Here is a 16062-nt window from a genome sequence, read left to right on the forward strand (position 1 = left end):
CAACATTTTCAGATACAATATCAGACTGTAAAGTTATACTTTACATTGGATTACTCAAACAACAGCAATGGTAAAGTTCATACAAATGGAAGTAAGCTGATGAAATTGGTCTCACCCGGGCCTCAAGGAGTAGCGCATTACTGATTTCAGAAGCCATATGGTCCCTGATCTCAACGGCATCACAACAAACCTTCTGGTTTTTGAACATCGCTGGACAATTGACACACAATACAGATAAAATAAAGGAGTGTGTGTGTGTGTATGTGTGTGTGTGTGTGTGTGTGTGTGTGTGTGTGTGTGTGTGTGTGTGTGTGTGTGTGTGTGTGTCTGTGAGTGTGAGAAAGAAGAGAAAGTGTGAGAGAGAGAGAGCGAGAGAGAGAATGGCTCTTAAAAGTGCCTTTGTTTGTCTTTTTTGGAAAGCTATCTTGTAAATAATCTGTAACAAAGACAAAAAAACATAATTAGAATGATTTCTACATTCATTAAGAAAAATTAGATGTATGATAGTGATTACTAGTTACATCTTAGTCAAAAAAATGCAGGGTATAAATAAAATAATCAAATCACCATTATTGTAATCGTCCGACCAACAAATTGCTCAATAACCATTCTTGTTATATTCTACACAAGAATGACTGAAGCACATGGGTGCACTTCCCAAAGGAGGAAGGCCATCAAACCAGTGACATCACTGTGGTTGAGACAGCTCTCTGGCCACACCAACATGCCTTGCTCTTTGGTGTTGCAATCAACCAGGAATGTGCGTTTCCCTTTTGTGTTTATAATATAAATAGGACTCTTGACAAAATCTCACAGATTGGGGCTCGGATTCTGTTGTCAAATCTCTTTCAAAGTTTAGTTATACTACTCCGTGAATCAATGTGTCGATGAGATGTAGGCTACAACGAGGGCTGTACAGTATGGACTACAATTTATATCAAGGTATGATTTGAGGCATAGACGATAACGGTATCATAACACGGTATGTTCTTTTTATCTTCTAATTTCTATATAAATGCTTCTGAGGGGGTATTAGCCAATCAGCGTTCACTCCCTGAGTGTCTCAGGTACTCTTTGCAAGGTTCATGACTGCGTCGAAGCGTCTGCGTGGTCACGGAGTTTAGATTCACAGAAGAATAACAGAACGTCACCTCCCGCGATCCGACCCAAAGGATGAGGAACGCGGAACTAGTACCGACCGAATGGCTCCTAGGCTACTACACTGGAAAAAGCCTTCTGTTGAACCAATTAAAAAAATCTAGGGTAATGGTTCACATCTATATTACATAACTTGAGCCAATGACAAATATATAGCTTGCCTCAAACAATATTTCCTATGTTCATAAAAACTAAATAATACAACTTGGCACCAAGTATAATTCTATTCTTTGAATGAAGTTAATACATTTAAATCGTATGTTAAATCCTAAACAAAAAAATATTGATTCACTCCAACAATTGTTTCTCATTTAAGAAATATCTATCAGAAATAATTTGTTTTATCCAATCAAAAAGATTAAAATGTAATCAAACAATTGTTTCTCATTTAAGAAATATCTATCAGAAATAATTTGTTTTATCCAATGAAAAAGATTAAAATTTAATCAAACAATTGTTTCTCATTTAAGCATGAACATTTTTAAACATAACATATTTTTGTGTACAATATATATTAACAATCTAAATGGCAGAGTTAGGCCTACTCCAGACCTCCCTCCAGACACAGACAGGCTGTGCTAGCTTACAGAACCAGTGAGTCATCGTCACTCTGGTCAAGGCTCTCTACTGCAGGTTCAGCTGTAGGTGCTACCTTGAATGAATAAGCAGCTGATGTTCCAAAAAGCTTCAAAACATGATCAGGCAGCGGGTGCTCAAAGCAAAAAGTCTCCAATAGCAGCTGAAAAAGGAGCTAGATTTGTCGCTTGTTGGTGTTTTGAAAAAAAGTCGCCAAAGGGGTCTGAAAAGTAGCTGAATATAGCGACAAAATCGCTAAGTTGGCAACACTGCGGTTTGGTCCAGTAGTCGTAAGCGTCTTTGTATTTAATGTGCATGCGCAGGATTGTACATAACCTTGAAATTGTACATTTGTCTAAACAAATATTTCTAAATTGAGCTCCTAATCAAATATAAGTGTTTTAGGAAGAAAACAAAAAATGTTTATTTGGATTGAATGACAAAATTATTAATCAGTTGAATACACAACCTTCAAATTTTACATTTGTCAAAATGGATATTTCTTAATTGAGCTCCTAATTAAAAATATCTATATTTCACAGTATTTTGAAATAAAAAAAAGTTATTTTAAAAATAAAACAAAAAATGTTTGTTTGAATTGAATTACAAAATAATAATCAGATGATGTACGGCTTAAAAACCTTTTTCCAGTGAATGTGCGTGCGTGATTCGTGTAAAATCCAGGCCACTATTCCACTTCACTTATCCCTAATGCATGCACTCCATCCCTAATGTACATGGCGCTCATGTAATAGCCTACACATCCGGTATTTGCACAAACACAGATGAACGCGACGCATTGCGCACATAGTTCAACTATAATGCTGGCTGTCTAAAAATAGGCACCCTTTTTGATAACCCCAGCTAAATTAACTAATTAGAGATAATGGCTCTAGCTAACACGAGAAAAGTCTGAGACAACGTTTATATAACAATGCATATTAAATGCATATTAAACATGCAGGAAATAGGCTACATACCTGTTGAAAGTGATCCTGCAATGACTGGAAAAGGCGCAATTCTGGGATGTAGCCTGTGTGACGAAGCTATGACGCGCAGCCACAATGTCAACCGAATCGCCCGAATATTAATTAATGATTTGGTCATCTCTGCATTTGTTGGCTATGTGTTGTTTGTGTATCGCTGACCAGTTTCAATAAAACAGCAATGGTTTGCAAGAGTATTTTGAGTTTGTTTGCATAATAAAAATAAGACATAGGCCTAGGCTACACTGTTAAAAATGTCCGTGAAAATTACAGTGAAAACAGAAACAGGCAACAGAAAAAAACTGTAAAGCTAGAAAACGTTTATTGTTGTAGAATAAACACAGAATTACCATAAATAAAAAAACGGTCAAAAATGTTGTTTTTAATTGTTTTAACACGTGAAATATATGGTGAAAAGCTGAAATGGTGACAGCATTGGACAGTCATATTAAAAATAGCACATTACTGTATTATTCACAGTGTAAATACCTTAAATCAAAAACGTGCTGTCAATGATATATTTTACTATTTTAGTATGTGAAATACAGGGTGAAAAACTGAAATGGAAATGGTAATAGATTGTAATATTAAAAACAGCACATTACTGTATAATTAATTTAGGCATCAGCCTTTCCACAGATAAAAAAAATCAACAAACAATGTACATTTAACCCACAAGGTGCATAAAGTTGGTCTGTGTGGATTCTACTGACCAAAATATTGTCCCGTGTTACCGTGCGCAAGTGCTGAGAATCAATAGCCCACAATTCCAACAATAATAATAATAATAATAATAATAATACATTTAATTTAGAGGCGCCTTTCAAGACACCCAAGGTCACCTTACAGAGCATATAGTCATCATTCAAAACTATGTAAAACAGACTAGGAATAAAAGGAAAACAGAGGTTAAACATGAAGAAGAAGAATAATTAATAACACTCAAAGACGCCTAAAGTGAAGGGGGGACCTCACTAACCACCACCAATATGTAGCACCCACTTGGGTGATGCACGGCAGCCAATCGGTGCCAGAACGCTCACTACACACCAGCTTGAGGTGGAGAGTTAGGGATGAGGTGGAGAGTGAGGGAAAAGAACATATTTAAACACTATCGACCATATTTAAACACTGTCGATCACATTTAAACAATATCGACCACATGTAAACACTATCGACCACATTTAAACACTATCGACCACATGTAAACACTATGGACCACATGTAAACCCTATGGACCACATGTAAACACTATCGCCCACATTTAAACACTATCACCCACATTTAAACACTATGGACCACACGTAAACCCTATCGACCACATTTAAACACTATCGCCCACATTTAAACACTATGGACCACATTTAAACACTATGGACCACATGTAAACCCTATCGACCACATGTAAACCCTATCGACCATATATAAACACTATCGACCACATTTAAACATGTAAACCCTATCGACCACAATTAAACACTATCGACCACAATTAAACACTATCGACCACATTTAAACACTATCGACCACATCCAAACACCATCGACCACATTTAAACACTCTCGCCCACACCTACACACTATCGACCACATTTAAACACTATCGACCACATGTAAACACTAGCGACCACACTCAAACACTATCGACCACATTTAAACATGACCACATTTTCAGAGTGACTTAGACAGTGCAATAGTCCTATGTCCAGTCTGGAACATATGACTTGGTGCAATAGGCCTAGCAGGGATTACAAATTCAGTGACCTTAGATTTAGCTTTGCTTTAGATTCCTGAGAAATACTAGCCCAATTCATATAATTTGTTTTCCTTCTATCTTTAGTATTTCCCCTTATTCTTTTATCTATTTTCTGCATTATTACCATAGTCAGGCCTATGGTATTTAATCGTAGGCCTACAGTCTGTACCGTCTGTACAGTATGGTATTTAATCGTATGGTATTGTATGGTATTTAATCGTAGGCCTAGTCTGTACAGTCTGTACCTCCTGCACAGAAGGTGGCAATCTACCCTCAAAATCCCACCCCTCCCTATATAAAAAAGAAGACGGCGAAGACGGATCCCTTTCAATCCAGCTGAATCAGAAGTCACCTGTATGAGAGAGACGTTCCTCATCTTTGCAGTTTTCAAAGGTCAAAGTCAGCACGTCCATGTGCCTTTCTTATGTTTTGTTAATGATTTCAATCTTGTTGATGATGAAATGCAACACAGGCGTTAAGTAAGGTGTAGTGGTGTGTGGACATTGTAGTGCTACAGACTTCGTTTTTTTCTCATTAGCGCGGGCATTTTGCCATACTAGCCTGGGAAACCCCAAGCAGCCCCACGTGTCCCATGCTACGTGTGAAATTCGCTTTACTTGAGTAGTATTTGCACACTGGTGTGGCGTTTGTCAGGCAACGTGCACGTGTAATTTTCAGTTTCGAAGCCGGTGTAGCTAAGCTAGTCAGGCATACTTTGTACAGATTTGATTCATTATTAAAATTGATAGCAGATAATTCCTTTTTACCGCTCTTTCTGTTAAGGTAATATTTATTTTTATCTTGGGCTGCAGCAGTGTGAAGTTGTATTTTGTTGCAAAGCAGCCCATGGGCTACCTGCTAAATTTCGCTTGAGTAGTGCATGCACAGGCTCTCAGTCCACATGCATGCATTGGGTGTTGTAAGGATTTGAATGTTGTTGAAGCTGCATAAGTGTTCAGTAAGGCCAGGCATTTACTTTACACACATTTGGTTCATGATAAAAAAAATAGTTTATTATATATTGTACTAGTGTGTATCCTATTGTTGCATAATGAATGTTGAAGTCCAATGGGTACTACAGAAAAATCTTAAGTTTCATATTTGGTACAACAACTAGCTAGAAATGTGGCAGTGTAATTTCTGTGGGAAATCGTTAAAAACACTAAGGGGTTATGTTATCCATTGCAAACTTCATAGAAATGAGCCACATTGTTTGTTTAAATGTTATGGCTCTGGTTGCACTAAGACATTTGTCAGGTATGGTGCATTTAAAACACACTTCTACCGCAAACACAATGTGCCTGAATCTGATCATGTTGGTGCTGTCGTTGGTGTTTACAGGTGCCCAGTTGCCTTGTGCAGCCACCAATGCCAAACCATCAAGGACCTTTTGGGTCATCAGAAAAAGCACCTGGAGGAAGGACACCAAGTATGCTGTCCGGTGAGTGGATGTTTAAGTGTTTTTAAAATCAAATCTTCACTTACATCTCACATTTCACGAAAACATGGACATTACAGACAGCACAATTAATGACATATACAGGGACTTACCAAGGCAGTCATTAGAGTCAGCGGTAGGCGTAGCTACAACTGAAGTTACAGAGATTGGAAATGTGATGGAGACGGAGGGGAGAGAGGATGAGGATATGGATACATCAGGAGATTTTGGTGATCTGTATTTGAGAAATGTGAGTTTGTTTTATTTGAAATTGCAGGGAAAGTTTCTGCTTCCTGCTTCGACCATTCAAAGTATTGTTGAGGAGATGGTTAACATTCACGAGTTAGGTCAGGCATATACTTTGAGCAGACTTCGTTCTTTACTACAAAATGACACATCGCTCTCTGATGACATAGCTAAAGCTTGTGATTCTGTCAAAGAGTCTGATCTCTTTACTAATGTCACACGGGGCCAATGAGGACTGTATATTCAAGAACTGAGACTTTCAAAAAAAAAATCCATTATGTGGAGCCAAAGAAATTGCTCTTAGGAAGAGATGAAAATGGAAAAGACAGATTTGCATACTATGTTCCCATCAAAGACACTCTGAGACATTTCCTAGAATCTAAGCTTTGGCTAGATCAGAGTGCACATGTGACAGGAACAGTCAGAGATGGGGGTTTTGAGTGACATTAGTGATGGTAGCTTATTTAAACAGAGCAAGTTTTTCAAGAACAATCCATCCAGTTTAAAACTTGTGCTTTACCAAGACTCATTTGAGGTCAGTAATCCGCTGGGGTCCGCAAAGGCGAAGCATAAAGTGCTTGCTGTTTATATGTCTGTTGCCAATTTACCACTACATGTGAGGTCTGACACTGACCATATGTCACTTGTTCTACTGTGCAGAGAAAATGACTTCAAAACATTTGGGCATTCAAAGCTTTTCAGTGATCTGATGAGTTGATGAGTGACCTCAAAGAGTTAGAGGAGACTGGAATCTTGACGACAAATGGAACTGTACGTGGAACACTATATTGTATTGCTGGTGACAATTTGGGGTCCCATTGTATCGGTGGCTTGACCGAAAATTTCAGTTCGTCAAAGTACTTTTGTCGGTATTGTCTTGTTACCCGGAATGAATTTCAGAGTGACAATCCAAATATATGTGGACCATTGCGCACAATTGAGAAGTACAATTCTGCTCTTGAGCGCCTTCAAAATGAAGATGCTCCTGAAGGCGTGAAGTTTGATTCAGTCTTCAATTCTTTACACCACTTCCATGTTTGTCAGCCAGGACTGCCTCCATGTCTGGCACATGACATCTTTGAAGGCATTTTGGCATATGACATGGCGCTTTATCTGAAATATTTCATAAAGCAAAAGAAATGGTTCTCTTATTCTACTCTCAATCGACGCATTTGTCAGATTAAGTACTTTTCGTCTGATGCTTCTACAAAGCCAAGCAAAGTCAAACCTCTTGCAAAAAAGCTGTCAGGACAGGCGATACAGAACTGGAATTTTCTCAGGCTTTTGCCTCTTCTGATAGGTGACAGAGTGAAAGACACAGATGATGATGTTTGGCAGTTGACTCTGCAGCTGAAGGATATTGTGGACATGGTCTGTGCTCCGAAAATATCTGTCTCACAGGTTGCATTTCTTGACGTTCTCATTCCAGAGTATTTGGAGTCAAGAAAATCTCTCTTTCCAAGCAGAACACTGAGACCAAAGCATCACTATGTACGCCATTATCCAGCACTTACTCTGAAATTTGGGCCCTTGATTAGACTTTGGACGATGAGGTTTGAGAGTAAGCACAGTTATTTTAAGAGATGTGCAAGGAATCTGAAGAATTTCAAAAACCTCTGCTTGACACTCTCTCAAAGACACCAAATGCTGCAGGCTTATTTTAGCAGATTCCCTCGGCCAGGCTATTCTGCAGGTCAAAGACAGTTCTCCATTCTATGTAGCACTTTACAGTGGAGTTATCCAGGATGCTGTCAGGGAGTTTGGCTTTACTGAGACGGACACAAAGGTTGCAGTTGAGATGTCCTACAAGGGTACATTGTACAAAAAAGGACAGTTCCTTGTGTTTGGAAAAGATTCTGTGAACTTTGTTGAATTTGGGATTATTTTGCTAAGAAATTAGAGAATTTATTTTGTAGTGACAAAATACAGGACTGTGTTTTTACCTCATTTCCACATGTACTCAGTTAAGAACAGGAAGAGATGTGCTGTCTTAACATTTACGACTTGGCTGATTTTTATCCATTACCTTCTTACTGGAAAGATGGATACCAATTTGTTCCATTGAAACATGGTGTGTTGGCACAATAGGCCTAATTGAAACTTGAACTATTCACTAAAACTGATCTTTTTTCTACTATTAGAAATGGACGATCGAGACGACATCAGAAGTTCAATTTCAAGTGTTCTACCGGACCTCCCTGGATCCATCCTGAATATTGTGGAGGAGACACTGCAGTCTCTGGGAGTGGGGACCATTGATGATTTCCAGTTTGTCCAAGAGGCTGATCTCCTGTCTGTTTTACGACCAATACAAGCCAGAAAACTTGTAGCTTCTTGGAAGCAAACATGTAAGTACAACTCAATTGAAATCCCTTTACATAACCAAAGATGTCAGTTTGGTTGTTTGATCAGTTTAATCTCATGTGACCTGACTGCAGCTGTTGCTGGGATACAGCACTGTGGCATGTAGTTTGTTTGTAGTGCATAGTTGAAAGAAAAATGTGTGTGAACTGAGATTGCTTGGAATTCTCTGCTTGAATTTGGACACAGCTTTATATAAGCCTATTTTTTTGGGGGCAGGGCCAGCTCAGGGCCCTGGAACCCAAAGCCAGCCAGATGTTAACCCTTCAACTTCATCATCCCTTCTCACCTCTCCTACCTCCTCTCGCTCCTCCGTGTCACCTTGTCCATCACCTAGCAACCTGCTCAATGCCGATTGGGTTGACCGTTTTGAAGTTCGTACTGAGAAATTTCCAGAGGCTCTGATCCAATGTCTCGAGAGAGGCAAGAGACCTGTACCGAGTTTAAGAAGAGAAATGATCAGAATCGTTGCAACAGAGATGATGAAGGTGTGTCCGTCTCCTACAAAGCAAGCTTCCACAGAAATAGCCAAAAAGTAAGTTGGCAAGTATCCTCAATCATTAAAGGATGTTATCGAAGGGGAAGTCGTGGGGACCGGATACCACAGTGTTGTCAAACAGCTTCAAGCCCGTATAGACAACAAAAAGCGCCATTCAACCCCAAGAATACAAAAACGCAAACCAGCGTCAGACGAATCTGATACAGACAAGGTCCCAGCAATATTGAAAGCGTCCGTCCAAGATACCTACGGCTGTGTTAAGTGGGACATGAAGTTCATGCCAATCTCAGAAAACCTGGGAAGCCAAAATGAAAAAAGAGAAAAAATTAGGATTCTGTGGGAACAAGGCACTTTCAACCCAGACGAGGTGAAGGAGTTGATACTACATACTATTCACAGCGCAAGGCAATTAACAGTGGAACAGCGCTTCAAACGCTGAGAGAACAGTGGCCTTTTTTGTTTCACGAAATTGGGATTTCTTCCCACTACCAGGAGCTAACTGGACAGCCACTAACAGAGACATTCCTGAGAATTGTGGGGAAAAAAGGAAAACGGCTCCTAAACTTCATGTCAACTGTTTGTGCAAACAAGACCAGGCGAGTCTTTGAGACATTGACCAAGCTGAAGTTCCAGAGAGGGCAGTTGGAGGGCTGCTCGGATGACTTGAAGGATATGCTGCTTTTGCTGCTCTCCTACTTCAATGAAGACGAGGCAACCCTGTTCCACTACACTGAAGAAACCAACCAGGCAGCTGACGTTCAGGTGGACTGCTTGCCCGCGACACCATGCATCATTGTGTGTGGTAAGTGAGTTTTTTCTGTTTTTGTTTTGTTTATTTTTCCCCAGCTGTGGCTTTGAACACAACTGTAATATAAAAAAGGAGATGATCTGCACACTTCAGGTCTTTTCTTGTGCAAAATAGCTGTACAAGACCTTAAAGGTGCAGATTCTCTCCTATTATGTAGAAGTCTCCGGTGAATCCTACACATTCTCAACAGATGAGCGGTGACCCTTCACTACTAACAAACCTGTAATGCCTGATATTTAAATCTTTACAGGAGCCTCCTGCTACAGTGCCAATAGATTCATGCTGAGCATTGATGGCAAGATCGTCAATGACAACATCACCCAATTCATCGCCGCCATCAACGTAATGTTCGCCAGCTACTACTGCCTGAACATCCACTATCCAGTGCAGTTGAGGTCAACACTGGAGTTCCTTCAGAGGTAAGTGTGTGTGTGTGTGTGGGAGGGGGAGGGCATGGAACGGTTAACAACCCAGCAGCGGGATCGTCATCCCCTTTCTTCTGCCAGGCGGCACAGGAAGAGCACTACAAAATGAATTTCAGTCCAAGGTGTCTGAACACGGTACACCATGTGTATTTGGGTGCTTCAAAAACAACTGAGTTTTTTTTGTTTTCTTTCTTTACATAGGTGTTTGTAACCCCTCTTTGCCTTATGAGGTTACAGGTATTTTTGGGTTTCGGTTTCAATTCGAAGTTGGACCAGTTACCAGGATTCTAGGTTAACGCTCATGGAGCCCAGGATGGAACATCAACATTGACCACACTCACACAAAACATAGTTTCAGAACTGTATTGTTAACAACAATTTTCAACATGGAAAATAATAAAATGCGCGCAAAATAAAATAGAAATATAAAGAAATGTCTTTATGGTCTTCTCTTCCTTGATATGAGCTCAGTTTATATCGTTGGGGCCCTTTGATCTTTGTGTTTCCTACCACTCCGCAGGTTTGGGAGGTAGTTCAGTTGACTCTGTTCCTTAGTTCCGGCTCGCCATCTGGTTATCTCCAGCGGATGTCTGGAAGCTGCCTGGTGGCTATCCAGTGCTGGTCTCCTATCTATCGTTGACTACCGGTGTTGCTGATGTCCCCTCGACATCGAGCGTCACCAATTCAAATCCTTCACAAAAACCTGACCTGTAGAACAGGCCACATTCATACATCTCAGTAAATTACAACAGGCCATTGTTTCAGTTAAAATAAATAACATAAATATGACCTATATATTAATTTAAATCAATTAACAAAAATATATTATCCACATAGGTCTCACTTTACCAGTGAATGAAATAAAAACTCAAATAACTCAAAATAGCCTTTTAGCATCAATTGTCCGAATTAAATAATGAATCCCCCTTTTTCTCTCCTTCCATACAATGCACACAATATAGTCCGGTTCACTATGTAATGTCGCCAGCATTTTGTGGAGAGTATCAAAACTATACATTTTTGGAAACTTTATTGTGTAAGCAATCAGAAAAATAATGTTTCCATTTGCCCTGATACCTATATGCCCGCCATCTTGGATTTTACAAAATGGCTGCCTTGAAGTGTTTTTGTCAATATCTCAGCTTCTAAATAACCTAGAGCTTTTATTTTGAGAGCTGAACTACCATTTTCAGGGCCAAGGAATCCAATGGTAACAAAATAAATTAGCTAGATTCAACCTAAAACTTAATTGACTAAAATTTGTAGTTTTATTTAATGTTTTACAAGTGATCAATCATGAACGTTCCACTAAGTTAATGTCCATTAAGAGCCAACATGCTCCTCATAACAGAAATGTCTTTAATGTTTAAGGCAATCAAGGAGTCTTTACCTATCATCACTATCATCGTCATCATCAGTTTCATACTTATTCTGTGTGTCCTCATCCTTCTGACACGCACTGCCGCACTGGCATAGATCGGTGCAGGATAAGTTGTTTTTTCTGCAAGAACATCTGGCAGAAGAACAGTCTCTTTTGCATTGACAGCTAACCATCTCAATGATGGCTTTTGGAGCTGGAAGGGCATCTGTCATCGTTGGTTTCAGCTGGCTATCAGACAGTACAGATGTACAGTTACATTAGAGTTTGACCTCTGGGGACCAGTAGAGCCAAGGAACAGGAATAAGGGGAGAGAAAGGACTTTAACTTCTGGTACCATTATGTAATTTTTTTTTTCAACTTATTATCAACTTCTTGGTATCATGCGGTAGCCATTCTGCAGGGGATCCATCTGAGAATCTTGCAGAGCAAAGCTGGCCTGTCCCCACACTCTGGCTTGGATATGGACCTCAGGACATGTTGTCTCAGAGCTCCAAGGGTAGGAGGTAGCTTATCACTTTCTGCCATATGCTTGCAGAAGAGATGCCATCCTAATTCGGAGATGGTCTTGATGTAGATGCCTTTGGGGGAGTAGGCTGCACAGACGAAGCTAGCCAGAGTGGCCAACATAGTTTTGGTCACTTCTTCCTCTGTTGAAAGCATCTGCAGTGAACTGATTACATCTTTATCTGCCTTTATGTAGACTTGCAGCCAGGTTGCTTTGCCTATACGTGAGAACCTTCCAGTGTTGTCAGTGCCAGTGAACGCATGGAAGGCTGGCCAAGCCTTTGCTCTTTCTGACCCTATTGCTCTCCATATTGGCTCTATCCCCATAACCCCAGAGGCCATGGAAATGGACGTGTTCCTCAGCATGAGGTCATAGTTTGCTATGACCAATATCTGTGTCTGGGGAGAAGAAAACCATCTTTGCATCCGGTGGGTTTCGCTGTGATGCCAGCACAGCCTGGTAGATCAACAGTGTGTCTGCTTCTTCATGATTGTTGTCCTGGAACACCAAGTCTTTGTTGCTCCTGGTAAGCCCTGATGAAGAGGTGATGGTCTTTTGGATGTACTGTTGTACTCTAAAGTCTTTGCAGCAAGATAGTTGGTCAGGTCAGCCTTCGTCTTGTCATGTAAAAGGAACCTGCTCATTGGGATGTGTTTTATGTTTGTGTCAACTCAGACCTGATGCTGGATTGGTGCTCTTCCTTGCCTTCTTTTATCCCTGGTAGCACTCTTCAGAGAATCATCCCTGCACGTGTCAAACACAAGGATGATTTCATCATAATCTCGTGTGAGGGACATCAGCCTGTCGTTGAAGCATTCACTGAGATGTTTGACTGTCACTATGGTAGCTGGTTTCTTGGCCATTTTCTGCAGAACCATTGCATCTACCAGGGCTATCTTGCGACTTGGAGCATCTGGTGTGGTCTCCAGGGCCGGCGCTCGGCATAGGCAACCTAGGCGACCGCCTAGGCGACCTGATGGCGGCCTTAATTAGTCAAGCGCGGGAGCAATTGCCAGGGCGCCCCGAAACCGTCACCGCAGTAAGCAGGACAATGCGACAACCCCCCCCCCCTCTCGGAAGACCTATCCAGGGCGCAAGTTGAATTTGAGTCGCCTAGGACGCCTTAACGGCCAGCGCCGGCTCTGGTGGTGTCCATCCCATTTTCTGGCTGCTGATCTTCCTGTGGAGTTTCTTCTGTAGTGAACTTGTTAAGGAGGGGGATAAACTTTGATTTGTCCAGGCATGGCAGGATTGTACCATCTGGAGCAAAAAGGGCTCTTGGTGTCACAGTGAATTCGTAGTACCCAATGGCCTCTTTCTGGTTGATGTCTCTGCTGGACCTGGCCAGTACCATCAGGCTGCCATATAAGTCCTTGGTCTCCTTTAGATCCACATTCTTGTCTCTTGAGTTTTACTCTGATTTTCTTGTTTGCAGACATGAACATCTTTTTGTCTGGTGCCAATAAGCTGACATCTCCATTAATTCGCTCTGAAAATTAGTCTTCATATTCCTTTTGACCAGTCACATCTGCATTCAAGATCTTTCCATATTTCCGTATGGCTGCCTTGATCTTGTGAATAACATCATGCATCTTCTTGACAGCACTTGGCCAAAGGTCATGATGCTCTCTGGTTTGGTCAGGTTCCAAGTCAAACTGACTCTGTTTTGCAATACGGGAGGGTTCTGGTGTGACCAAGAAGAACCTCTGTCTAGCATTGGCATTGTTTGGGCTGCCGACGTGTCCAGAATGAATGAATGTTGGGCACTCTGGCTAACTTCGTCTGTGCAGCCTACTCCCCAAAGGCATCTACATCAAAACCATCTCCGAACTACGATGGCATCTCTTCTGCAAGCATATCGCAGAAATCAGCTACCTCCTACCCTTTGTGCTCTGTGGGGACCGGCCAGCATTGCTCTGCAAGATTCTCATATGGATCCCCTGCAGAATGGCTACCACAAGGAGTACGAAAGCCAGCTGAAACCAACCATGACAGATGCCCTTCCAACTCCGAAGGCCATCATTGAGATGGTTAGCTGTCAATGCAAAAGAGAAAAATAACTTATCCTGCACCGATCTTTGTTAGTGCGGCAGTGCGTGTCAGAAGGATGAGGGACACACAGAACAAGTATGAAACTGATGATGACGATGATATGTAAAGACTCCTTGATTGCCTTAAACATTAAAAATATTTTTGTCATGAGGAGCATGTTGGGTCTTACAGTTTTTGCCAATTGCTTGAACACGATAGACACATGCTTAGACCAAAGTAGCAGAACTTGAAGTTGTTGTTACTATACCTTAAACACATGTAACCATACCTTAAACAAAAGCGCTGCTTTGTAGTTTAGTTGCAATTGTGCAACACACTTGCTCCTTTCTGCAACACAATTGCTCCTGCTCACTGAAACGACCACTTTGAGGAACACGGTAGGATTTGCACTGACTGTTGGCATCTTTGAGACGTTGTTTTGGTTCTCGCCATCTTCTTACGTTACACTCCGTGACCCCGAACTTCTTGGCAGCTTGGCAGTTGTTACTTGACTCTGCCTTATTGACGACCATTATTTAAAAATTGGCATCCTAGCTCCTCTGCTGTTGTTGATTGACCTGACCCACTTTTGAGCCACTTGTCTCTAAATGGCCAGCCTGTCTTTAAACACCGGTAACGGTCTGGTTGTTAAGGACGCTGGACTACTTCTTCCCGGAACCAATTTCTGGCGCCACCTGCGGCCGCGAATGTGTATTGACATTTAAAGGGAGAGGCGAAGAAGCGAAGCTGCGCTCTGAATACTAGACCCCGAATATAAGACAACCCGACTTTTTCGGACCTATTTCGTGGGGAAAAAAGGCTGTCTTATATTCAGACCTATACAGTATTTGATTTTTTTGGTTGTTGTGAAAACATGCCTTCTGTGGAACTGAAACAGTGAATATGGAAGACTGCAGTGTTTTATATAAAGTAGACTAGTGTGTTGCTGCTGATCTGAAAGTGTATTCATATGTGTATCATATTCAAGTGTTTATCATTTTGGCATCAGAGTGACATTTTCACAAGGGATTGTTAGGTTTCGTTAGAAGAGTTTAAATTTGACATTGATGTGAATGGTATATTTCTCAGTGTTGTGTCTTATTTGCTTGCGTGTTGAGTTTTGACACAATGAGCCAAGATTTGCAAAATGTGTTCAAGCAATTGAAAAAAACTGTAATAGACATTAACTTAGTGGAACGTTCATGATTGATTACTTGTAAAACATTAAATTAAAACTAGAAATTTCAGTCAATAAAGTTTTAGGTTGATTCTAGCTTATTTATTTTGTTACCATTGGATTCATTGGCCCTGAAAATGGTAGTTTAGCTGTCAAAATAAAAGCTCTAGGTTATTTAGAAGCTGAGATATTGACGAAAACCTTTTTCACAGCAGCCATTTTGTAAAATCCAAGATGGCGGCCATATTGGACTTGAGGCAAATGGAAACATTGTTTTTCTGATTGCTTATCCTATGAGGTTTCCAAAAATGTATAGTTTTCATACTCTCCACAAAAAGCCAACGGAAGTTCAAATCCAAACATAATGAACCTGACTAATAGCTTAACATTTAGAATTACCCCACGGTGTTAGCAGTTAACTCGTGCGTTAGCTCGAGTTCAATGCTAATTCGCCTTGGTCGCTACACTAGCGGCTAACGCACAAGGTTTCAATTTAGCAGTTAGCGACAAGTTCGCACTGACGCACACACACCTCCACTCGACGCTCCCCACATTCAAAAGACACATTAAAATCACCGCCGAGCGGGCAACATCAACTGTGGACTGTTGAGTCAGCTCGCGGTGTTTTCCAACTACTTCTAGATACTTTTAACTACTTCTAGATATTTTTCAATCGTGCAACCGTTCTCTCCTCTCCCACTAATTATCACGCAGTT

The 16062-nt window shown here is 40.9% G+C and overlaps 1 protein-coding gene and 1 long non-coding RNA gene across 2 annotated transcripts in view; both read right to left on the reverse strand.

Annotated features, from left to right (window-relative positions):
* skap2 (src kinase associated phosphoprotein 2) overlaps positions 1-16062 on the reverse strand; it is a 362220-nt gene that overhangs the window by 37695 nt on the left and 308463 nt on the right. The window lies entirely within an intron of this gene.
* On the reverse strand, positions 10600-16022 carry LOC132459020 (uncharacterized). The gene is made up of 2 exons (XR_009526076.1): positions 15923-16022; positions 10600-10960 (listed from the first exon to the last, which is right to left on the reverse strand). It is a non-coding gene; the product is annotated as an uncharacterized LOC132459020 (long non-coding RNA).

Source organism: Gadus macrocephalus, chromosome 6, assembly GCF_031168955.1.
Source record: "Gadus macrocephalus chromosome 6, ASM3116895v1".
In the NCBI taxonomy this organism is placed as follows: domain Eukaryota; kingdom Metazoa; phylum Chordata; class Actinopteri; order Gadiformes; family Gadidae; genus Gadus; species Gadus macrocephalus.